We start from the raw sequence: 25,842 nt of genomic DNA, 5'->3' as shown, positions 1-25,842 counted from the left end.
CAAGCATAAGATCAAAAAGCTATCCAAAGACATGGATAGTCTTTGGGTCTTTCTTTTTCCTTCCTAGCTTTTTAATAGGCTTCTCTGATGACTTTTGAATATATAGGTACTTCCTTGATTGCATCAAGTAAGGGCATATTTATTGTCATTTGCTTGAGTTGCTCAAGCAAATCTAGTGCAACTTGATTTTCACTTGGCAGTATTTTCTCTATTAATCTACTAGGAAATGGTGGTGCTTTGGCTATAGGAGAAACAGTGGTGGCAGGTTCTTAAATTGACTCAACACTTGTATCATTTATTTATGTTATTATGGGCTGCTAAGGTGAGGTAAGCATTCTTCCAGATCTTAGATGAATATCATTTAGGGTGATGGAATAACTTTGTTGCTGGGCTGAAGGTTTTGCACTATTAGGGTTAGGTGTAGGTTGTGCAGGTAACTGTGGCTATTTTGGAAGGGTTGTATTGACTGCAGGAGGCATTAAGGCTTGCTGTTGAGGAGGTTGAGTCAAAGCCAGCTATTGCTGATGCTGCTACCAATTCTGGGTTTGTTGCCAACCCTGCTGAGGTTGGTGCCTACCTTGGTTAGGCTGCTGCCACCCTTGGTTGGTCTGCGACCAACATTGGTTAGGCTGCTACCACCCTTGGTTAGTATATGGCCAACCTTGGTTAGGTTGCTGCCAACATTGGTAAGGCTGTTGCCAACCTTGGTAAGGTTGCTACCAATGATTATAATTACCATGCTGTTGTTGCCATTGACTATTACTACCATAATTATGGAGTGGGTCTTGAGGAATACCTGATCTTGGAGCCCATGGCCTTCGTTGAGCAACATAAAAGACTTCCCCATCTTCATCAATTGCCTTGAACTCAGTAGGTACATGCTGTGATTCCACGCTAGTAATGGGCTTACATCAGAAGTTGCATTTCTTTTCTCTGCAATGGGGGCAATATTTTGCCAACATACTATCAGCATCTTCCTTCTTCCTACATGCTTGCATGGTATCCAATTGTGTAGCAACATCATTAATGATGTGTTGCTTGAAATTTGACAAGAGGTTTTACAATTCTGTCTTAGATACTGCTGCCCCAGGAGTCTTTTGGAGTAAATCCCTCCAACCTCATCCTTTTTTTGTTGTTGCTCTAGAATAGTTTAAAAAAATATTCTGGATTTCAACCCACGTCTTCTGTGTAATGTCACCTCTAGCCATTAAGTCTAAAGCTCCCATACTCCTGTCATGTACTCCTTTCAGAAAGAGATGCTTTTGAGACTCCTCATTCAACTGATGTTGTGTGTTGTGCTGTAGGTTAAACATGAACCGAGCAACATAGTCCTCCAAAGTCTCATCCTCCTTTTGTGACATTTTAAAAATGTCATCTCCTTTCAAATCATGGCCTCTGCAATATTCCTTATATTTATTAAGGAATAGGTTACTCATAGTTTGCGAATCTATCACAACATTGGCACCTAAACTCATGAACCATCTCAAAGCAGCTTCTTTGAGAGTTTATGGAAATAATTTCAACTTATGGGCATCAGTTGTGTAGTCATAACTTTGACAAAGGATGTCGAACTCAAAGAGAAAAGTTTCTGGATCTTCAGTAATAAGGCCATAGAATTTAGGTAAGGCAGCTGAGGGTATATTTTTCAAATTTTGATTACCCTGTTGAGGAGGAATTGGAAAGGGAAAGGTAGGTTGAGCTACTACCATTTGTAGATGTCCTAGTGGTGGCTGATAAATGACTAGAGCTAATGGATTATCTTGATATTCTGGCTTAGCAAAAAGATTATTCAAATGAAAAGATTCTTCAGATGTGGTTGGTGATTGTACTTGTTTCGGTACTCCTGCAAATACGTTCTCAAAAATTTCTTCTTCTCCTTCTTCTCTTTCTTCTCTTTCTTCAGAGTTAGGATAAAAAGGTTCTTCCTGATTGAAGTTGGGAAGAAATCTTCTAAGGTGATCTCTTCTTCTATGCATGCAAGAATGCTGAAAATGAAACTAAATGACTCAATAGTAAATACTAGACTGACACCATCCCCGACAATGGTGCCAAAAATATGTCTAATAAATATAACACCCTTTTAGTTGTAGGATTGGACATCCCTTGCCACCAAAGTAGTATGCTAATTTTCATTAAATGTCAATCCAGGAGCGTGAACTTGAGATGATGTCTGCAAAGTATATGCTCTAGTTTTCACTTAAAGTCACTACTACTTTGAATGCAATAACCGTTAAGGAAATATAGTTTATCCAAAGGAAAGACAACTATCAAATACTTGGAAGGAAATTATAATTATTTAGCCATACATCTGTGCACCTATTGCTGCAGGAACAATGACAGGTTCTATTTCCAGTGGCTGCAAGAACAATAGTTTTTACTTTAACTTAGAAAATTGAGTCTAACTCCTGCTTACTAAACCAAACTCCACCTTCTGTGTGGGCCCCCACAAAAGAATGAAGGAAAGAAAAACTCAGATAAAAGTGTAGAAACTCAGCAAAGGCATGTATTCATCAAATATGTAGTATTACAATAACTGAGGAAAAATAGTAAGATGTCTATCAACTCTATCTGTCTATTCACTACTTAACCTCGTAGATACAGACAAGGTCTTATTTATAGGGAAGAACAAAAAACTCCTAAAACTACAACTTCCTCAATAAGGAAATTCAATTATAACTTTAAGACTACAAACATGCAATTGGAAAGACATTAACTCTCCCTTAAATTCCCCACAAATATAGAGATCATAACAAATGCTAGATTTGCTCATTTATCTGTCTTCAAACAGCTTTCCAAGAATCCAAGTATCGTGCTTTGCATGTTTAACTGATTTCTTTGATGCTTACTTCCTTTCTTAGCTGCTTTATTAGGTCTCGCTTGGTTATTCATTAAAACAGGTCCCTTCTGACTTTGCCGCCAAGTCTTCTAGCTGCGACGGTGTCATAACGCTTCTCCTTAATGTCATCAATGCCTTAGCGCTATTCCTTCATAGTTTGTTTAACTCCCACTCAGCTTGCATCCTATGATCAACATTTAATACACACAAGACTTCTCGCAAAAAATTATTTTCATTTATTAGTTTATAAAGAAAAGGCATTAATTATTCAACTAAAAGTTTTTGCAATCTCTTCAGCTGCAGGAAGATCTACCCATATCAAACATTCATGAAGAAAGATTTTTACCACAAAATGAACCCCTTTTTAAAAATAATTCCAATTATCATTTTATGCCCTATGTCCATACTTTATACATCAAAAGTTCAAAACATTTATACTAAAGGATGATAAAGTTTAGTATGTTATAGACAAATGTTCACAAAAAAGGCTAATAAAACTTCTATTTCTTCATGCCATCAAGGATGATGAAATCTCAAGGAGACATGAATTAGTTGAACAAGAATAGTCAATATAGATAGAAAGGAAAAGCAAGAATAGGATACATAGAAGAAGGTGAATCATCCAAGCACAGAGCTCAAAAGAATCAAAGGCCTACTTGTAATCACTATGGTAAGTTAGGTCATACATCAAACAAATGTTCAAGTAATGGTAAATCAAAATTTAATGGAAAGTGTTACAATTGCAATAAGCACAACCATATAGCTAATGAATGCAAAGAGAAACCTAAATTTTAAGGGAAATATCACAAATACAAGAAGCATGGACACAAATCTTCTAAATGCAAAACCAAGATATTGAACCTAGTAGAATATATTGTAAAAGATATATTTGGTTGGGACTACAACACATGGTGCAGATGCCACTACTATGGAGAATTTGGGCACATTGGAGAAAATTGTGTGAAACATTACATGAGGACAAGAGACACCAGTAGAAGATGTTTTATTTGTATAGAACTTGGACATCTTGCCAATAAATGTATGAACACTAGAAGGATTGAAGGAGAAAAGAAAGGCAAAGTTGGCAACATCAGAAATCGGATGAGGTAGCAATGGATTCCAAAATCTTTTGAGAATGCATGTTCGGGCCATGAAGCACATGTCACTCAAGAATTGGGCGACTTAAGAATTTCTACTTGATCTCCCACAGGGATGACTAGAACTAAGAATTTGACGTAGATATCTTACATTAGTTCTATCCAACTAGAAGGAAAGATCCACATCAACATTCAAGATGTAAAGGGATCACCGAGTGTCTAAAGAAAATTTAGTCCTTACTGAGCTAGGTCAGGTTGCGAGACCTTATTGAGAAAAGTTGGGATACACTAAAACATTGTGTGGACACCGAGTTATGAATGACTCTATTGAGCACTAAGGTTGAACCAAGTGGAAGACAATCTATCACCGAACAAGTGATCATACCAAGAATTTGTGGTGATTGGAAATTGAAAAATTGTTAAAAGGAAAGGAATCAAATTCATTTATCATCATGAATTTTCAAAGATCTATTTGCTAAGAGTGATTTCTATGCTTCCAAGTCATCTGTGTGTTTGTTGTTGAAGATTTTTGTGTTTTCGTTAAACCCTACTAACCATGACATCCTCTAGCAGTAAGAACAAGAAAGGATCTAAGATGTTAGTTCGAGGAATCAATTGGAAGGCACCAGACTTCATGACATTGGAGGTCAAATACTTCTAGTTATATTCATCATTAACAAAAGAAATGGTAATATTTTCAAAGATCACATTTATATTTAGATTTTAGCATTTTATTTTTTCACTGATAATTTGAGGAGAATGTTTCTCCATGACATATGCACGATGAGAAAAAAAAGTATGTGGTCGTGCTAATCTCTCCTTTTACAAACTATACTTTTATTGAGGTGTGCAAGAGTGCTAACTAATTTTGTGGGGCCAATTTTATTGTTTATATAAATTGAGTTCAACAATCATAGAAGTGCTTGATCACATTAGAGCTTAGTCATAGATTCTACCAAAGATATTACTCGTTAATGATATTCATTCACATTTTTGATGTTTGATACAAGATATTGGAATCCTAGAGATGGATGAGACTCTGGAAAGGTTATGTGTGAATGGTGCATTGAAACCCAAGCATCAACATTTGGAGACCAAGGGTTTAACGCACATTCTACATATGCCCTAAGACTTTCAGATAAAATGGATAAGTTTTGTCCTTAGTCATGTACACAATGGGGAGTAATGGTTGGAGTAGCCTATTCAAGTAACAAAGAAAATGATTCATTGAATAACAGGGCTCCCAATGTTGAACAAGGCAAAGACTAACCCTAAGTTAGGTAGAACTAGAAAGCAAAACTCTTGTCAAGTGGGATGGAAGAGGTATGAAGATCAGTAGTGTGACTGAAATGGAGCTAAAATTTGGAATTTATGTGATAGCACATAAGATCTATAGCTCCAATCATCTCAACAACGTGACATGTGAGTAAGTTGATTTGGCTCTCAAGGTGGTGAAGAACAACATGTCCTTCAACCTTACCAAGCTAATGCTGATTCAATTCAACAAAAACACAGAGAGCATCAAGACTTCAAAGAATAAACCATGTAAGTTTGGTTCACTCTTGACTTGATTATTCTTCTTTGTGCAAAAGTGAAATGTCCCCTTTCTGATTTTTCATGATATTTCCAACCTCTAATAAGATCTTTAAAATCAAACAGCTAATATCCCAAAGATCCACCAAATTCCTTAAGAAACCCCAAATCGGGTATGTTGAAAATAGTGCTAAAAGCTTCACAACTTCACAAATTATTAATGAATCTGAAAATGGAAATTTTTACAGAACTTTCAGCAGTATAACAGCCTACAAATGGACATTTCCAGATCCATATAGCCTTTACACAACAGCTCGAAAATGTAGGACCAAAACTATGCTCATCGGGCTCCCGAAATAGCACAAAATATGCCCGGAAACACCACAAGAACACTAATAATCTATCTTAGAAGTTTAATCACATCCCAATATATATATTCAGCTCTATTTTAATAGCTTAAAGTATAAAATACAGCAGCAACCAAAACTGATATGAAATACTCAACCGGAAACACCAAACTCTTACAAAAATACACCCGGAAACTCACAAATCTGCACTGTTCAGCACAAAGGCAAACTCTGTATGAGCATGCACATGGAATGGCTTCAAAATCCCATCCTTAGCCTTCCTGGAAACTTGCAAACTCCCATTCTTGGGTCTCCTTGGAAACCTGCAAACTCCCGTTCTTGGGTCTCCTTCTCCACAGGTTTGGCAGCCTCTAAAGAATAACAAAGAATGAGCAAAAGTCAAGTTCTGGAATACCCCCCCAAAATGCCTCCAAACCTCTTTAAAAGGGGCATAACTGTAACTCACGTCCAAGAGAGGTTAATGAAACATATTTTAATAATTATTATCATTTATTAGTCCAACGGTTTCCAAAGATTAACTCCCTTTTTCCGAAACTTCACTTTCTTGGGCCTGCCTGTCTTAGCAAAGATTATTATTTTCAATTATTTGAAAAGGGGACATGACAAGTCCTCCCCTCCCAAACATTGCTTGTCCTCAAGAAATGGCTGAACAATAAACCAATCAATCCTCCTGGATCCCAAATGTAGTCATGAACTATACTACTACCAATTAACACAGACTCCTGCAAGATCCTCTGCAATATGACCAAGAGGAATCCATAATCAAACTGGAAATTATAGCTCAACCAAACTCCAAAATCACCATTACCACAGTCAAAAACCCATGAGACACAAACTCTTAGAATATCAAAACCCAAGTAAAGTGGACTACCAACATATTAAATACCATCAATGCATTCCACTGGCCTATATGGAATGTACAATCCAACTCTGCAACAATGCTGAATGCTCTCAAATGAAACTATACCAAGTATGGAGAATCCACACACTATACAACTCCTGCAGTCAACACAAATCTGTAGGTCATTGGCCACTGTCTCATAACCATAACTCCCATGCACCCCTGATGGTGAAAAGCCATCACAAGATAAACAACAAGAAATGGAACCCAAACCAAATTTTTCTACCATCAACTCCTCAGCATAAGGATCAATTTTTAACTGATGTACATACCCTGCAATATAATGTTGATTAAAAAAACCAACCTCAGTCAACAGCTCACCATGAACAAGTGATACAACCCACTGTGACTGATCACTAGCTAAGTCAGGAGATGTCATAGCCAAAGGAGTAGAATCAATAACAACACTTGCTGAAGCATCACTCCAAAACTCCTGCTCTAAGTAATGTATTATCAAGCTATCAACTGCAGAACCTGTCACCATGTCGTGCCCATCACAACTCTCATCTCGAGGCATCAAACTATTCCATAACTGATGATAAGCACTAGGAACCAAAGTACATCTCTGTATCATAATCTCATCAACATGGTCATCAAAGGTAAATTGATGAGCGTACCTCACAGTGTAATGCCGATAGAAAGCGCCAATCTCAGTCAGTGGCTCAGACTGTAATCCAGATGAAACTAACTGCAATTGATCATCAACCATGTTGGAACTGACTACTACCTCCAAAGATATCACCAAGGGAGTAGTATTACTAGCAGGAACCATTCCAACTGTCGACTCACCAACATCACACATGACCTTTGATACATCTCTAGTCTCTGTGCCTTCAGTACTAGAGGCCACCACCCTGTTAGGCATACAATAATCTGCTACAATACCCAACTCAACTAAACCTGACTCTAGTGGGAATGAACCTGATATGCCAATGTTAGTATCAAGGATGGATGCATCCCCATCTCCACTGTCTCTGACAATCTCAGCCATGGACATCCTTGAATCACCAAACACCATAGCTTGTGACTGTATAGAATCAGATAAAGACTGTAGTTGCTCTAAATCCATGTTCACCTTAGCCAAATGAAACTGTGACTCCTTGAAAGTCAACTGTGTACTCTCAAGAATCTCAGAAGTCACCTCAAGCTGCTCAATGAGCTCACTCACCTCATCTTCCTTGGCCAACAATGCATCATATGCTGTACTACCCCACTCCATAAGATAATCTCTGTCAGCTACCAATTGCATATAATTCTGTCTCAAAATCCGAATAGCCTCCCATAAAGAGTGGATCTCTGTCAAGGAAAGATAACTTCCTTCATGCTCATCACTAGTAGGAGAACCCCATCCATAAACTGCTAATAACTGACGAGCAGCATCAAAATGTTGGCAAGTGATAGCAATGTCTCGGTCACTAACTCTCAACTGATTAGACACATGATGGCATTGGCTTGACTGTCTCCTACAAACCTCCTTTGATGCACTGTCTAAAGGAGTATCCTCAAAGTTACTAGTCTCTAGAGTATTACCATCCATGTCCTGTGAATCAACTCTAAAGCTCATATCAACATACAGAGTATCAAAAACTGTAGCACTGCTGTCCAACTCCTCTGTACCCAAAGAAACTAAGTCTTCAAAATTGCCCACTACATCCTCCTGGATGTCATCAATGCCAATATGATCCTGGGACTCATCTGTACACACTGCCAAATATGAAAGATCATCAACACATTCCAGAAAGTATGGTCGACTGGATATATGAACAAAGCCCAACACCGGTGTATAAAAACTAATACCAACATCAGACAAGATACTGGCACAAGAAAAGACAACACCGTGTAATCTGCTAATCAAATCCATGATAGCACCCAAACAAACACTGCTACCAAAAAGTGTTAAAGATCTCCAGTCAACTGAATCCCAAACACCAATATAACAATCTCGAGTCCATATCCGTAAACTAGAATCAACTGGTAACTCAAGAAAACTCCTCACCTGAGTAATATGACCAATACCAACTAACTCCACATACCTGTCATGATGAGGTAATGAAGTCACAATACTATCTTCACTCACCTTCAGCTGGCGGGATAAATCATGTGAAGTACTACCTGCCTCAACCTCATGTGATGAAGCATCTAACTGCGCCTGGTACTCTTTCTCAGCAAAGTCATGAATGCTCAATGTCTACTCATCTCTAGTAGGTATCTCACCATCCTGCACAACAACATCCTCATAATCATCATCTGAACCCACTACACTGTAGTCACTACCTGTTGTAACTATACCATCTTGAATACCTGTGGCATCACCCTTTGATGACCTGTAAACAATTGTCTCAATTTGAGTATCAAGTTGACTGTTACTATCAATCTATGTGATATCCTTTCCCACCACCTCCTGTGGCAGAGTAGAATCTGAGACCTCTACCTGGCTATCAGCTAGTTTCTCAAACTCCTCATGCAAGTTCTTGGGAATTGTGTCATCTGTCCTGTGAGAAAATCTGCCAAATAGAAATTCAGTCAACTTATCCACCTTAGCTGGGTCAGATAACATGTCATTTATACGGTGGTGCTCAACCAACTGTTTAGACATGTCATGGCTTATTTTCATAAGTTTATCTCGAATGTCTAAATAACCATCCTTTCTACTATTTTGACTCTGGCTATCAATTGTCCAAGATTGTTCCCTCTGAGACTCTGTACTATACCTGTCCATTCTGGATAAAGTAGAGTGTAACCCCAATAGGATATAACTTCTTCAAGCACCAAGAACTAACATGCAAATGATTAGAAGTAGCATGCAACCATAGATTTAGACATGCAACTGATTAGAAGCAACATGCAACCACCAAATTATGACATGCAAGATCTGGGTAGTTGTCAAAACTGACATGCAAGATCTGGGTAGTTGTCAAAACTGACATGCAAACTTCTACAACCACCAAATTCACCAAGAACTAACATGCAAATGATTAGAAGTAGCATGAAACCATAGATTTGGACATGCAACTGATTAGAAGCAACATGCAATCATAAATTATGACATGCAAGATTTGGGTAGTTCTCAAAACTGAAATGCAAGATCTGGGTAGTTGTCAAAACTGACCTGCAAACTTCTACAAACCCTCAGGCTGGCAAGATCATGGCTTTGATACCACTGTAATGTCCCTTTTCTTATTTTTCATGATATTTCACGCCTCTAATCAGATCTTTAAAATCAAACAACTAATATCACAAAGATCCACCAAATTCCTCAAGAAACCCCAAATCGGGTATGTTGAAAATAGTGCTAAAAGCTTCACAACTTCACAAATTATTAATGAATCTGAAAATGGAAATTTTTACAGAACTTTCAGCAGCATAACAGCCTACAAATTGACATTTTCAGATCTGTATATCCTTTACACAACAGCTCGAAAATGTAGGACCAAAACTATGCTCATCGGGCTCCCGAAATAGCACAAAATATGCCCGAAAACACCACAAGAACACTAATAATCTATCTCAGAAGTTTAATCACATCCCAATATATATATTCAGCTCTATTTTAATAGCTTAAAGTATAAAATACAGCAGCAACCAAAACTGATATGAAATACTCAACCGGAAACACCAAACTCTTACAAAAATACACCCGGAAACTCACAAATCTGCACTGTTCAGCACAAAGGCAAACTCTGTATGAGCATGCACATGGAATGGCTTCAAAATCCCATCCTTAGCCTTCCTGGAAACCTGCAAACTCCCGTTCTTGGGTCTCCCTGGAAACCTGCAAACTCCCGTTCTTGGGTCTCCTTCTCCACAGGTTTGGCAGCCTCTGAAGAATAACAAAGAATGAGCAAAAGTCAAGTTCTAGAATACCCCCCCAAAATGCCTCCAAACCTCTTTAAAAGGGGCATAACTGTAACTCACGTCCAAGAGAGGTTAATGAAACATATTTTAATAATTATTATCATTTATTAGTCCAACGGTTTCCAAAGATTAACTCCCTTTTTCCGAAACTTCACTTTCTTGGGCCTGCCTGTCTTAGCAAAGATTATTATTTTTAATTATTTGAAAAGGGGACATGACAAAAAGTTTTTCCATTCAAAAGGTTCAGCCATATGGAGAAAATATGTACCAGTACTATATTAGATTAATAAATATATAGTAGAGATGAGTGACAACTTTGTTAGTATCATGGACAATTATTTTGATTCATTCAAGGAAAAGATGAATGGTAGATTCAAAATTCCTAAGAAACTTGTAGACGATTACAAGTATGATGTTTGTTTCATGGTAGACTATGACAAAGTGTACATTCAAGCAATCAAACCTACAGTTCTGTGGGTTAAGCCTCTAAGCTATGAGGTTAACATTGATGACTCCAAGGATATAATTAAGGCACTATTGGATGAACCTATAGATCCCAATGCCACATATTTTGGTACTTTTGATAAAGTCAAAGCTAGAATAGAACTTGAAATTAAGCTTCCTCAAGTAGTCAGCAAAGGAAAAAAGAGGATAGAAAAACTAAGGCAAGAAAGTTCTACTCTCCTATTGATAGAGGGAAAAGGAGATGATGCTAAAGAAGATGATGTAGAAGATGAGACAAAAGAAAAAAAATATGATAGAAGGTAAAGGAGATGATATGGAAGAAGATGATGTAGAAGATGAGGCAGAAGAAACTAAATTAGAAGAACAAGAGCCAATCAAGAAGAAAGGTAAGGTTATCATAACTAGAACTACCAAGTCATCTACTACAATATTCGCAAGAAGAGCATCCAAATATAGAAATAAAATGAAATTAGGTGAAGAATATGTAGAGGATATTATTTTCAAAAGACCTCTACCTACATTCCAAGAAAAATTAAAAGAGATTGATGCAGGAGCTGGCATGACAAACTTCAAATCTCTTAGATATGAGACTAGGAATGCAGATCAATAGAAGCAAGTTGAAGATATGATAATGTCCAGATTAGGTAAATGGAAATACTCACCTAATCAACTTGCATAGAAAATTACCAATGAGCTTATGGAAAGAATCAAGCCTAAAGGGGAAAATGCTAAGGAAACTACAAAAGATATATTTGAATGGACTCTAAGGCATCTCATGTCGAGTCTTAGTGATAAAGAAATGAAAGAATCTATAAAGAAAAATGAAGAAAAACTCACTCTAAAATTCAACACCTGCATGATATTAGTTAATGACATTGAACATGTGGTGAAGATAGCTACAACTACATAGAAGAATATCTACAATCTTCATGAATAGAGTAATTTTGTTGTTCATGTTAGTGATATAGATGATGAAGATGGAAAGGAAGAAAAGGAAAATAATTATGAAGAAGATATAGAAACAATTTATGTAAATCTAGATGATGAGGAGCAAGAACAAGAAGCTACTGAGGAGAATCTCCTTGAGATTTAGAGTATTGAGGAAATTGACCTAGAGAAGATTGTAGGAGTAGTTATGGCCTCATTTCTTGACTCTCTGAGAAAAGATTTAATGCCATTAAGCTCAAATAAAGCTTCCATTGATTTGGTTGTGGAAATCACTATAACTCCATGCACCCAACAAATCTCTACACCTATTTAGCTAATTACTATATTGACTGAAGTAATCAACACTTCCTCTACTGAGCAACTAGTGCTTCCTCCATCATTAGATTTGGCTTCACATCAAATAGATATTTCTACTATTAGTGCAATATCTACTTTTTTTATATCCCTTCTATTTATATTGTTGTTACAATTCCTAGTATGCAAATAGTAAGTACAAAGATAGTTGAGAGAAGGTGTCAATCGAGTACTAAAGTTTCAAGAAAAGACAAAGGTAAAGAAGATGAATTTGATCTTGATGAGGATATATTTATTTTCAATTGGGATATCTCTACTTTGAATCCTAATCAATTGAACATTGTAGGAGAACTATTGCAGAAGAAAGCTAAGCACCAGAAACTTAGAGAAGACAAAAGTAGAGAAAACCAAGTACTTGAAGATGTGAAGATCAAACTTGTAGATGCACTAAGTATTGAGGTTGATAGTACACAACCTATTTTGGGTAATTTAATAGAAGTTGTTTGGAAATTCAATAAAGATCTAAATAGGCAAGAAATTTTACTACAAAGATCAGAGAGGAAATTTGAAAAAAAAGTATTGGAGCAAGTTGCATAGAAAATTATAATATAGCAAGTAGAAATGTCTACTATTCTTATCTCATTAGAAACCTCTAAAAATAATGTTACATCATTATTTAAAAGTTATGTGATACATCTATCTTCACTCAGGAAATCAAAGATAAACTATCTAAGATAGATAAAGACTTGAAGGCAAGTGCACATTAGTTGTCACTTGACCCAAGTTGCAGTTCTTCTCACTACTCAAAGGTTATATTTCTAACTAATATGCAAGTAGAATTATTAAGGGAAGAAGCCTAGATCAAGGCCACACTTGTAGATATTCAAGGCATGATTCTTCTGAACATGGATGCATTGCAGAAACACATTGCACATGCCAGAACTCTCATTCATGACAATAACTTTTACATAGCTGATTACATAATGGAGTTATTAGCAGAAGTATAGATTACATTACATGCAAGAAAGGTGTGACAAGAAAATTGGGACAAGACAATGGAATTGATTTTAAAGATACATTCCGAGTTCTTGTAAACATTTTGGCATTACCATGTAGCATACACCTTTGGCATTTATGTCAAAAAGGGGGAGAAGATTAGAAGATGAGATAAGCTAAAAAGGAAGAGATGATGTGATTTAATGGAATGAGATTATAGTAAGTAAAATGTATATATGTATGGGGGAGCAACATAATTTTCATGTACAGTTAATCACAAAATATCTTTTACAAAAGTAATTTTGAAAAATCTCAAAAATAGAGTATGTTACTGAGTTGAAGACATAGGATGGAGATTAAACACATTTTGAGAATTCAATTTTTGATTAATAAGTGTTTTTGTCACTAATGCCAAAGGGGGAGATTTTTGACATTATGGTCAAGTTTTTTTATTAGTGAATCACAATTAGTCAAATGGTTGGTAGCTACCAAGCTTATCTTTTAGTTTACTGTGTTAATCAAGAAATTAAGGTTCTATTGAATTCTAAAATTTCTACTAAATTCTAGAATTAGTATTTAGTTCATACTGAGTAGTATCTACTGATTTGATGAGAATTCGGTACAAACTAAGGTTCATAGTATTTATTGAGTTGTACAGTGCAAACCATGGTCTCTGGTGTTTATTGAGTTTGTAGTATCAATGATGTAAATCTAGTGTTGACGAAGCAAGGAAGTGTCAACCGAGTAATTCAGTTTATACCAAGCTCATAATGTTAGTGTTGATTGAGTCTTATAGTGTCAACCATGTGATTTAGTTTATATGTGAAGTTTTATAGTGCTCATCGAGTCACTAATGCTGACCAAGTTTAGACTAATTGGAAGTGATTAGTATGAACTAAGCTTCTACATCTATCAAGAGCATGACAATGTCAAGTGTTGATAATGCTTACTGAGTATCAGAGCCTCACTAAGATTGTCTTCAAAACTTGAGTACCATCAGTTGGGCCAACTTTGTGTATTTTGGTAAAACTTATATTATAGCGAAATTTAATGAATTGTGATTTGGATTGGTATATATGTAATATATTGTATCACATCCAAATGAGATATATAAGAACATATGATACAAATATAATAAGAGAAGAAGTGTGAAGTAAGAAGGTTACAAGCAGTATAAGGAGTAGCCAAAATTTATCTATCACAAGAAGGTGATCATTACACTCCAAAGGAATCACAAGTAGAAAATATTAGAGATTAGCCACTAGTTCATCCTAACAGGTGGAATTGTTAAATCCTTTCATAAGGTAGACTTAATAGTCTTTTGTAAATATCTTTACCAAGTGCATACTTCATTGTATGTTTTGTAAATCCTTTCACAAGGTGCACCTAGCAGTCCTTATTGCTCCCAATAGGGTAGATTATCAAAAGTGATCAATTGTAAGCCTTAACTAGCCAACTTTATACTGCAGTACTAAAACTCGTGGGTATCATCCCCACCCAAGTTTTACTTTCTATTATGAATGTTTTAATGATTTTAGTTTTTCATATATGCAATTAGATCAGAATACATATGAAGGATTAATTGGTAAAATAAGAAAAAGTTTTATTGGTTCTTGATTCACCCATCCTCTCTTAGTAACCTAGCCTATCCTATATTTCCAGCACCAATCATGCATGAAAGAGTTTTGGAAGACATAGCAAGGGCATCCAAGAGATAATTTAATTTTGACAAGATGACTTCAATTCCAAAGGCATCAAAATCATTAATAATTCCCAAACCCAACTATGGTAAGTTATTAGTTATTTATATTGGAATGAATATTAGCTCCAAACCTATTCAACAATGAGCTCAAATTCCCCCAGAGATCAAAGGCTGATGAATCCCTTCCATAGGAAAAAAATTAAGCCCTGTCACCAAAGCTCATACTCGACCATATTATTTTTTCATTCAAATTGCAGCTAGTAAGACACAAGGAAAGATTAATTATACATGTCAATCAATTCTACCCCTACACTTGCTCTAGCCTTAGCCTGAGATCCATCAAATTTTATAGTCCATAGAATAGTTTCTCTAAGAAAAGGCCCAAAGGGTAGTGTACAGGATGGTAATTGTGATAGAGGAGGTTTCAATATGTCCTTTGAGGTTTGGGACATGGGGGTGGGAATTACCTTTGAAGGTGACACCAATAAGGGCCCCTCATCCATTATCCCTTCATATATGATCATTAGAGGGCTATCTAAAATTGTAATTTCTTCTTGTCATCCCTCCTCTAGAACATCGAAAAGGTGGATATTGGGCACATTTATATAGGGTTCACACTTCAATTTAGAATGCCCCTCAATGTGGACACCATGCCATTAGTCAGATAAGATACTGGCTATACATGTATGGTCACCTTAAAGGGTGATATCATGTTTTAATTTAATAATTAGGTTATGAATTCTCTTCATAATAATTGGATTCTCATTGTGAAGTGTTCCTCCTAGAATAAAATCCAAGTTGGACAAGGTTTCCATACCTCAATAGGCCGATGTCCAATTAAGAATAGGAAACCTCACTCACCTAACCATAGTTAGTGAGATATTTCCTTATCCATGGTTAAATATCAACCTTGATTAGTTTGTCCTCCCCTCTCCAAGGAAGTCATAGGTGGGAAAAAATTGTGGAAATATACCCATTCAGGGCCTTTGACCAATTGTGACTTAACAACATCTCGTAGGTTTTAAGTATGTAAACAACTTGGATGTCAATGATGATAGACATTTGAAGTTCTTAAACATGCTAGATTTGAATGTTTTTTAGCTCACCCACCATATTTATGTTGGTCATGTCAAGTTTCACCACAAAACTACATATGGAAAGGGGCATGATGTTAGTTGAAGCTCCAAAGTACACCAAGTAATTGTATAAATTCTTACCTTATGCTCTCAAACTAAGCATGAAGGGAGGGTCCTTGGTGTTTTCTTGAAATATGGTTGCATTGGTCTCATCAAAGGTCACAATTTTTGTGATGAAAAACCATATTTTGGGTAGACGAGGTTATTGTAGGAGGGCCTTCTATTTCTCAACGAATCTCAATAAGATATCCATCAAGGATATAGTAGTATTGTTATTTTCTATCACCCCTCTAATATCAAACTCACCTTGGAGAAACCTAAACATTTCATCACAAATTTGTGAGGTTTCTAGATTAGTCCTACTATAGGAGGTAGATTCACATTAGCAAGGGGGTCAGGGGTATAGAGGTAGTCTTGGGTGGAATTGGTGTTATGGAGAGATCTTTATTGAATTGTCTCCTTGTGTTGCAAGAATGCTAATAATTGATGAAATCATTGGCCTCACAGGTCAGGATAGGATCCAAAAAGAATCCTTGGAGCACAAGATACTCATATTCTCTCTCATCCTACACATAAAAGATAGTTTCACAAATGAAGATAGAGTTGGAAGGATCTATCGAAGTACTTGGAGACACCTAGTTGGATAGTGATTATACATGTTTGAGTAGAAAATCTATATTACCTTTGATATGGTGGTGCAAGTGGCCTCTAAATGTGTTCTAGTATTATAAAACTAGCACTAGTTGGTCAAGGGGTAAAATTCCACCATGTGGGTGATATGACTGGGTCATGCACTCCCCTTTTTATTTGATTGACTTGAGGGAACTCCCCTATTATTTGCAATGTTATTCCATTACTAATTACCTAACCACTAATTATAATTTCTATTATTATTCCATAGGAACTAGAGTTGTAGGAACCTTTTTAAAAATGTTGTTATTTCCTTCCTATGTTCCTTGACACTTACATCTTTTAGAATCTTCTCTTCAACTGTGTCAATTGAATGAATAGGTTTTGAATCCACAATTGGTGCATTCCCAATCCTTGAATAATCATAATTTTATATCAAAATTGGATTGATGAATACAAAAAGAGTGTTTGAGGTTGCATTTATGAATATTTCATTCTTGATTTTTTCCGCTCAATTAAGACATCAATATCTTGTTGTGTTTCCTCAAAAATATCTTCAACAGTGACAACATCATGTTTTTTAGTTTTCTCTACCTTTCTCATTATTTATTCCTCAATATTATCTAGCTCATCATAATATTCCTTGTTATCTAGTTCTACTTCTACTTATTCTTCCTCCTTTTCTTCTATTGCTATTAAGGTTAATAGCCTAAATGCATTATTCCAAGATAATATTCTTTTTGCAATACATCTTCAATTTTATTTTTCAAAATTTTATAATCCCTTGTCTTTATCACAAGTTTCTTGGGAAAATCCCTTAGGTCTATAGACATGTGTGTCTTCCCTAAATCTAGCATAGTATAGGCTAATGTGCTTTCTCTTAATTTCCTTTTAGTAGACAATGCCTATTTCCACTTTGTGTCCATTTAACTGTATAATTCTTAAGTATTGCTTTACCCAACTCTATAAGTGTATAATTGAACTTTATCATCATATCTTACACTTCTTGCTCAGTCTTTTCTTTATTAATCCTCTCTAAAGAATCATATTTAACATGTTTAAAACTTAAAATTCATGCTGAATTTTTTTACATTATCGCATACCTACTTAATTGTTGACATAACAATCAAGTTTGTAATTAGTGACATAAACTTTTTTAGATTGTAAGTATCTATTGAGCTTATTGTATAGTTAACAGTGTTAACCAAGCATTTTAGTTGTCATCGAGTTCTATAGTTGCTATAGAGTCCTTTGGACAAATTTTAGTTTATGCTGAGCAGTTACAACTATTGTGAAGATCAACAGTATAAACTGAGCATCTCAGTGTATGCCAAGTTTGCCAATGCAAACCAAGTTGTGTAGTGCTTACTGAGTTCACAGTTGATGTAATGTGAGTCTTGTTAACCATATTTGCCTCCTACCAAAAATTTGAATTCAAATACTTGAGCCCACCCAATGGCCACTTTCCATATTCAAGTATTCAAAATACCATAGAAATATGAAAATAAATGAAATAAAACCTTAATGTATTTCCTTGTTTCTAAGTAATTGTGCACTTTAATGTTTTTTCTTGCTCACATTTCCCTCACCATTAGATCTTTCGTGATCTACGGTGGGCACTTTCCCACTTTCTCAAAATGCACTACCTTTACCTAATGTGGGAAAGTGCCTTTACACCATGTAGCCCCTACTGATGTTCAAACCTTAGTGCACCGCAAAAGTTCTTGGTTGTCAAAAGAAGTCAGACCTGTTGCAGAGTTGTCAATGTTCCTCATGTACGTTTTGAATTTCTTGCGATGTCATTGGTTGGTCTTTTAATGATATTAATACTTTACAGTTTAGGCATTGTGATCATTGATTTAGAAAAGATCAAGGGCTGGCGCTTGCCCACAATGTGAAATTGCATGAGTTTTAAGTAATGTAGGCAAGCCCCTTTGTGACATGTAGCTGATAATACCATCATGCATCTGTTCTTCTCAAAGAAAGATCCACTATCTGATGCAAAAAAATCTACGGTGGGTGCTTCCTTGCATTATGAATATGCAAGGATGTTAAGGAATGCAGGCAAGCACCTCACTACCGCATGTCTTTGTGGGGTCAAGTTGATTTCATAAGCTGCTGGGTGATGCCAGGTGGGGCCAAGTTGTGCTAAAGTGTATGCTGAATGGTTCGTGGGCATAGAAGTATTAAGGGCAGGTACAATATAATGAAGATCTCTCATGATCGTTGATCTTATGAAGATCAATAATCAACAATTTCCCTCATTATGAATATGCAAGGTAATTAAACAATGCGGGAAAGTTCCTAAAGGACATGTGTCCTTATGGGCCTGGCTAAGGCATTAATAGTTAAGGCTGATAGTTATGTGACATCATGGTTAAGTTGGGAAGGTGGCTCAGTGATGAGGACACAAACCGACAACCAGAATAGACACAATAGAAAGGGGAAATTATATTAACTGAAAAAATAAGCTGGTACAAACAGTGCAGAGAAAATAAACTCAAAACATGCCCTGCGGGCTTACAATAGCATAAATCTGGAGAATATTTCTCCTTTTAGCACCTCCTCTCAAGCTCCAATCCGAACTGCCTTTTACAATGCCAGAAATCTCCTTAAATAGACCCCGGAGGGTTAAGGACTAGGAGTACATTCTAGAAAGTGCTAGTAGGCATCCATCGACAAAATAGAAGGTTTCGGAAGCTGCGTTAGAAGTCGGTGCAATTCTAGAAGAATCCAGAAACGGTAGCCGAACTTCCGGGAGGCATAACTTTTGAACCGTAACTCCGATTGACGAACCGTTTACATTTTCGGAAAGCTCTCGAAGCGCTCTATAGCCCTATGGACAAGCTTCGCTCGTCCTCCATTTTTCGACCCTTTTCGAGGTCATTTAATACCCCAAACCTGACTCTGAAGCATTCTTAGGGGGTCTCCAAAACCCGAAAAACTGCAATAACATTCAAACCGTGGGGCCTTTTGACCTGATTCTTTTTTTGGAATGCTCTAAATCTCGATTACGCTCATCTGGCCAAGTCACACCTTCTAGGTCACCAAAATGATGGTCAAATTGCATGCTCCTATTTTTTCAGGATTTTTAAATGCACTGATAGTTGAACTATGAGAGTTGGAACCTTTATTTGAGCCAAATGGGTATCCAAAAATGCAAAGACATAAAATAGAAACTAAGTCTAAGTACATTTTTTTTGGGTGACACAGGATTGCCCTTATACCTCTGGATGCTCCTGCATCAGACACCCAGGGTAGATTGAAAAGTGACCCTGTCACTTTATGGATGGTAGAGGAAATCCCAAATGGGAAACCTCAGCTGCTGAAATCCAAGTTGAGTCTTCGATCGGTCGTCCTTTCCATTTGACCAAATACTCTTCATACTGCCTGTTTCTGGTACTCCTACCCACACGATGATCTAGAATGTCTTCTATCTCCTCCTTCTTAGAAGCAGGAATTGGACATGGCTCTAAAACCAGCTCCTCATCAGTACCATCATCATGATACTCTGTCAAATCTGCAATGTTGAAAATGGGAGAAATGTGAATACCATCTGGCAGCTCAACCTCATATGCATTTCCTGAGTTATGTTTCTTCAAAATTTTGCAGGGACCAAATTTCTTCATTTTCAGCTTGTTGTAAGTACCAACTGGAAATCTTTCTTTTCGTAAGTGCACCATGACTAGATCCCCTACTTGGAATTCCTTATGTCTTCTCCTTGCATCAGCCCTAGCTTTATACTCTTGATTCATCTTGATAATGTGTGCTTGAACCTCCTCATGTAGATGCTTGATGTGTTCAGCAAATTCCTCAGCTTCAGCACTTGTTCTCTCCCCTTGTTCTATCTTCCTCAATTCTGGTGCAGTCCTTGGGCTATTTCCATATACAATTTGAAATGGTGATTTTCCAGTACTCCTATTTACAGAGTTATTATAAGCAAACTCTGCCTGTGGTAGAATCAAATCCCATCCCTTGGGCTTATCCCCAACTAAACATCTCAGCAAATTGCCCAAACTTCTATTTACCACTTCTGTTTGGCCATCAGTCTGTGGGTGATGCGTGGAACTGAATTTCAAGTCTGTTCTCAACTTCTTCCACAATGTCCTCCAGAAATACCCCACAAATTTAGTATTTCGGTCAGAAATTATACTTCTTGGAAGACCATGTAGTCTTACCACCTCTTTGAAAAACAAGTCTGCAATATGGACAGCATCATGAGTTTTGTGGCATGGAATGAAATGTGCCATTTTGGAGAACCTATCAACCACCACGAATACTGAGTCATTACCCCTTTGGGTCCTTGGCAATCCAAGAACAAAATCCATACTTATGTCCTCCCATGGCCTTGATGGAACAGGCAATGGCTGATATAGGCCAGTATTTTGACTAAACCCCTTGGCCACTTGGCAAACCTGGCAACTCTGTACAAACTTCTTCACATCCTGTGTAATTTGAGGCCAAAAATAATGTTCTCTAAGAATGGTAATGGTCTTATCCCGTCCAAAATGTCCTGCCATCCCTCCACTGTGTTTCTCCTTAATCAGATTTTCCCTCATGGAACTCCTTGGAATGCACAATTGACTACCTTTGAACAACATGCCATCCTGAATCAAATAGTCTAACCACTTGGTTCTATCTACAGCAACAGGTTCTTTACAAGCTTTCCATGCTTCAGCAAAATCAAGATCCTCAGGGTACAAATTCTTGAGTTCATCAAACCCAACTACTTCAACCTGCATTGTTGTAAGCAACAATTGTCTCCTACTTAATGCATCTGCAACCCTGTTAGATTTTCCACTTCTATGCTTTAACACAAATGTATAACTCTGCAAGAATTCTACCCACTTCATATGCCTCTGATTCAATTTACCTTGGCTATTTAGGTACTGTAATGCCTGATGATTAGTATACAAAACAAATTCCTTTGGCAACAAATAATGCCTCCATTTCTTTAAGGCCTGAACTATCGCATAGAACTCTTGATCATAAACAGAATACTTCTTCTTTGCATCATTCAATTTTTCACTAAAATATGCAATAGGCTTACCTTCTTGGCTTAATACAGCCCCAATAGCGCTACCACTAGCATCACAGTCCACCTGGAATACTTTTCTGAAATCTGGAAGTGCCAACACAGGCTGTTCAGTCACCTTCTTCTTCAGCAATTCAAAACTTCTCGCAGCTGCTGCAGTCCATTTGAACTCTTTTCTATCCCCTCTTATTGTATCAGTTAGGGGTGCACATATGCCACTGAAATTCTTAATAAACTTCCTGTAAAAACTAACCAGACCATGAAATGATCTTACCTCAGTAGCAGACCTTGGAGTAGGCCATTCCAAGATGGCTTTTACCTTCTCTGGATCCATTTTGAGACCTTCAGGTGATATAACAAATCCCAAATAGACTAACTCCCTTTTTGCAAAGACACACTTCTTTAGATTAATTAACAGTTTCTCTTCCCTCAGCCTTTCAAAGACACTACGAATATGCAGCAAATGTTCTTCCAAAGTCTTGCTGAAAATTAAAATATCATCCAAATAGACAATAACAAATTTTCCCAAGAACTTTTTAAGTACCTCATTCATGAGCCGCATGAAGGTGCTTGGGGCGTTCGTCAATCCAAAGGGCATGACTAACCACTCATAAAGACCCTCCTTGGTCTTGAAGGCTGTTTTCCACTCATCTCCTTCTCATATCCATATCTGATGATAGCCACTCTTCAGATCTATCTTTGTGAAGTACTGAGCTCCACTCAAGCAGTCCATAAGATCATCCATCCTTGGTAAAGGAAACCGGTACTTGATGGTTATCCTATTTATAGCTCGAGACTCTGTACACATCCTCCACTCTCCATCCTTCTTTGGTGCAAGTACTGCAGGTACTGCACATGGACTCAGGCTCTCTCGAATCAAGCCCTTCCTCAACAGCTCCTGAACCTGTCTATTTAGCTCCTCTGTTTCAGTAGGAGTCATCCTGTGAGCAGCCTTGTTAGGCAAACTAGCTCCTGGAATCAGATCTATCTGATGACTGATTTGCCTTACTGGTGGCAATCCATCTGGAACATTATCAGAGATAATATCTCCAAATTCTCCTAGTAAATTTGAAACTTCCAATGGTATTTCACTACTACCTTCTTTATCTTTCCTAGGAATCAAAGCATAGCACATACGTTGATGTTTCATGCCATCTAAAAACTTCCTTCCATCAACAAGACAAATCCTAGCACTGCTACATACCTTTTCACCTTCCTTTTTCATGGGCTTCAATTTGTGGCAAACTCCATCCTTTGTCAGAGAGTATGTGTTTGCATGTCCATCATGTATTGCATGTCTATCAAACTGCCATGGTCTACCCAACAATAGATGGCAAACATCCATCGAAATAACATCACAGAGGACTTCATCATGGTAACTACCAATTTTGAATTTTACTAAACATTGTTCACTTACCAGGACCTTATGATCATCTTTTACCCAAGAAATCCGATAGGGCTGGGGATGTTTCTCCCTCTTGAGCTTCAGCTTAGAGACCATCTCTTCGGATACCAAGTTATCAGTGCTACCACCATCAATGATCACATCACAACATTTATCCTCACACTTGTATCTGGTACGGAACAAACTCCTTCGTTGTCCTGGTTCATTTTCACCACTTAGTAGGACTCTTTCATTTACCAAGGCCTCTCCTCTTTCTGCATCCTCTGAATGTGATGATTGTGCATCTTCATCCACATGAGCAATCCTAGCTTGGCCCTCAGCTCTCCTATCTGTCCTTCCTTGTCGTTGAGGGCATTCAAAGGCTCGATGACCTTCTTCATTGCAATGGAAACAGGTACCACGGAAGCCTCCTCTTCCTTGTCCACGTCCTCTACCTCTTCCTCTTTGATTTCCAAAGTCTTGATCACGAGAGCGGTTGAAACCCTCATTCCTCTGGTTCCTGCTAGTACCCTCATCTTCATTTTTCTTTTGAGTTTCATTGCGGCCTCCAGATGATCTACTGCTTCCCCGTCCTCCTTGACCGCGCCCTCTTTGTCTTCCTTCAAACCTTTTACTCAGCTTCTCTTCAACTCGTAGGGAAAACTGGTATGCTTCTTCAACACTGGTCATTCTTACCAGACTTAGTTCCTCCTGGATGCTAGGTCGTAACCCACTGATATAACGAGCAACCTTCTCCTTATTTGCTTCTGCATGCCCCGATCTAATCAGGAGTCGGTAAAACTCCTCTGTATATTCTTGGACTGATCTTCCTGCTTGCTTTAATCCATGCATCTTCTTAAACAGATCAAGCTCGTAGTCCACAGGAATGAACTGCTTCTTCAATTTGTCCACCATGCGATCCCATCTTGTGATCTTCTCCTTTCCTCTTCTAAGTCTTTCCAGTTGAATCTCTTGCCACCAGATTTTGGCATGGCCTTTTAGTTTTGCCTTTGCAAACTTAACCCTATCTGGGTCCCTTATATCCTCATACTCAAAGTATTCGTCCAGTTCATTGATCCAATCGATCAACTCATCTGGTTTCAAATTTCTCGAGAATATACCCACTTCAATTGTAGGTCTTTTCCCAAACCTAGAAATGGCCCTAAAAAGCCTTTCCTCTACAGGATTCAGAACTTCCCCGTCAACTTCCATTACTTCCTCTTCATTGTCATCCTCACTATTGTCATCTGCGGCAATATTTGCTCCTCTACGAAGCTCCTCTTGCAATGCTTGTACCTGTCTCTGGAGGGCTCTAACCTCCTCAGGATCAACAGCTCTGGCCCTTCCACCACGCTCTCTTCGTGGAGGCATCTTCTAACTCGAACCCACAACCACACAGTCCTGGTGCAAACTGCCTCACAGTCGGCGCTCTGTCTACACACTCAGGAAAACCCGCTCTGATACCACTTGATGAGGACACAAACCAACAACCAGAATAGACACAATAGAAAGGGGAAATTATATTAACTGAAAAAATAAGCTAGTACAAACAATGCAGAGAAAATAAACTCAAAACATGCCCTGCGGGCTTACAATAGCATAAATCTGGAGAATATTTCTCCTTTTAGCACCTCCTCTCAAGCTCCAATCCGAACTGCCTTTTACAATGCCAGAAATCTCCTTAAATAGACCCCGGAGGGTTAAGGACTAGGAGTACATTCTAGAAAGTGCTAGTAGGCATCCACCGACAAAATAGAAGGTTTTGAAAGCTGCGTTAGAAGTCGGTGCAATTCTAGAAGAATCCAGAAACGGTAGCCGAACTTCCGGGAGGCATAACTTTTGAACCGTAACTCCGATTGACAAACCGTTTACATTTTCGGAAAGCTCTCGAAGCGCTCTATAGCCCTATGGAAAAGCTTCACTTGTCCCCCATTTTTCGACCCTTTTCAAGGTCATTTAATGCCCCAAACCTGACTCTGAAGCATTCTTAGGGGGTCTCCAAAACCCGAAAAACTGCAATAACTTTCAAACCGTGGGGCCTTTTGACCTGATTCTTTTTTTGGAATGCTCTAAATCTCGATTACGCTCATCTGGCCAAGTCACACCTTCTAGGTCACCAAAATGATGGTCAAATTGCATGCTCCTATTTTTTCAGGATTTTTAAATGCACTGATAGTTGAACTATGAGAGTTGGAACCTTTATTTGAGCCAAATGGGTATCCAAAAATGCAAAGACATAAAATAGAAACTAAGTCTAAGTACATTTTTTTTGGGTGACACAGGATTGCCCTTATACCTCTGGATGCTCCTGCATCACTCAGTTAATTTAGAAGATGTGTACAACTGTGTGGAGACTTTATAGGGTGGAAAAATGAAACGAAATTATTGGCCCGTGTGGCCCATTTTTGTTGTAGGATTCAGTTGACCTTTTGACTTTGCTGATTCATCAACTAGAAATGAAGGAAATTGAGTTTTCTTGCATGATTTGATCCTCACGATCAATTCCAACTACTCTCGAATGAATGCTGAACCTAGTAAATAGCAAGAGAACACTTCATGACCCCAATTTATCCATCTACTTGGTCAGAATGGTTTAATGACATTGTTTCTATCAAGGCTTTGTTTGAACAAAATATTAGATTTCATTATATCTGAATCTGTG

This window comes from Cupressus sempervirens, chromosome 4 (genome assembly GCF_028749045.1).
Source record: "Cupressus sempervirens isolate cs-2001-9-10 chromosome 4, ASM2874904v1, whole genome shotgun sequence".
In the NCBI taxonomy this organism is placed as follows: domain Eukaryota; kingdom Viridiplantae; phylum Streptophyta; class Pinopsida; order Cupressales; family Cupressaceae; genus Cupressus; species Cupressus sempervirens.
This window is presented reverse-complemented; position numbering follows the sequence as displayed.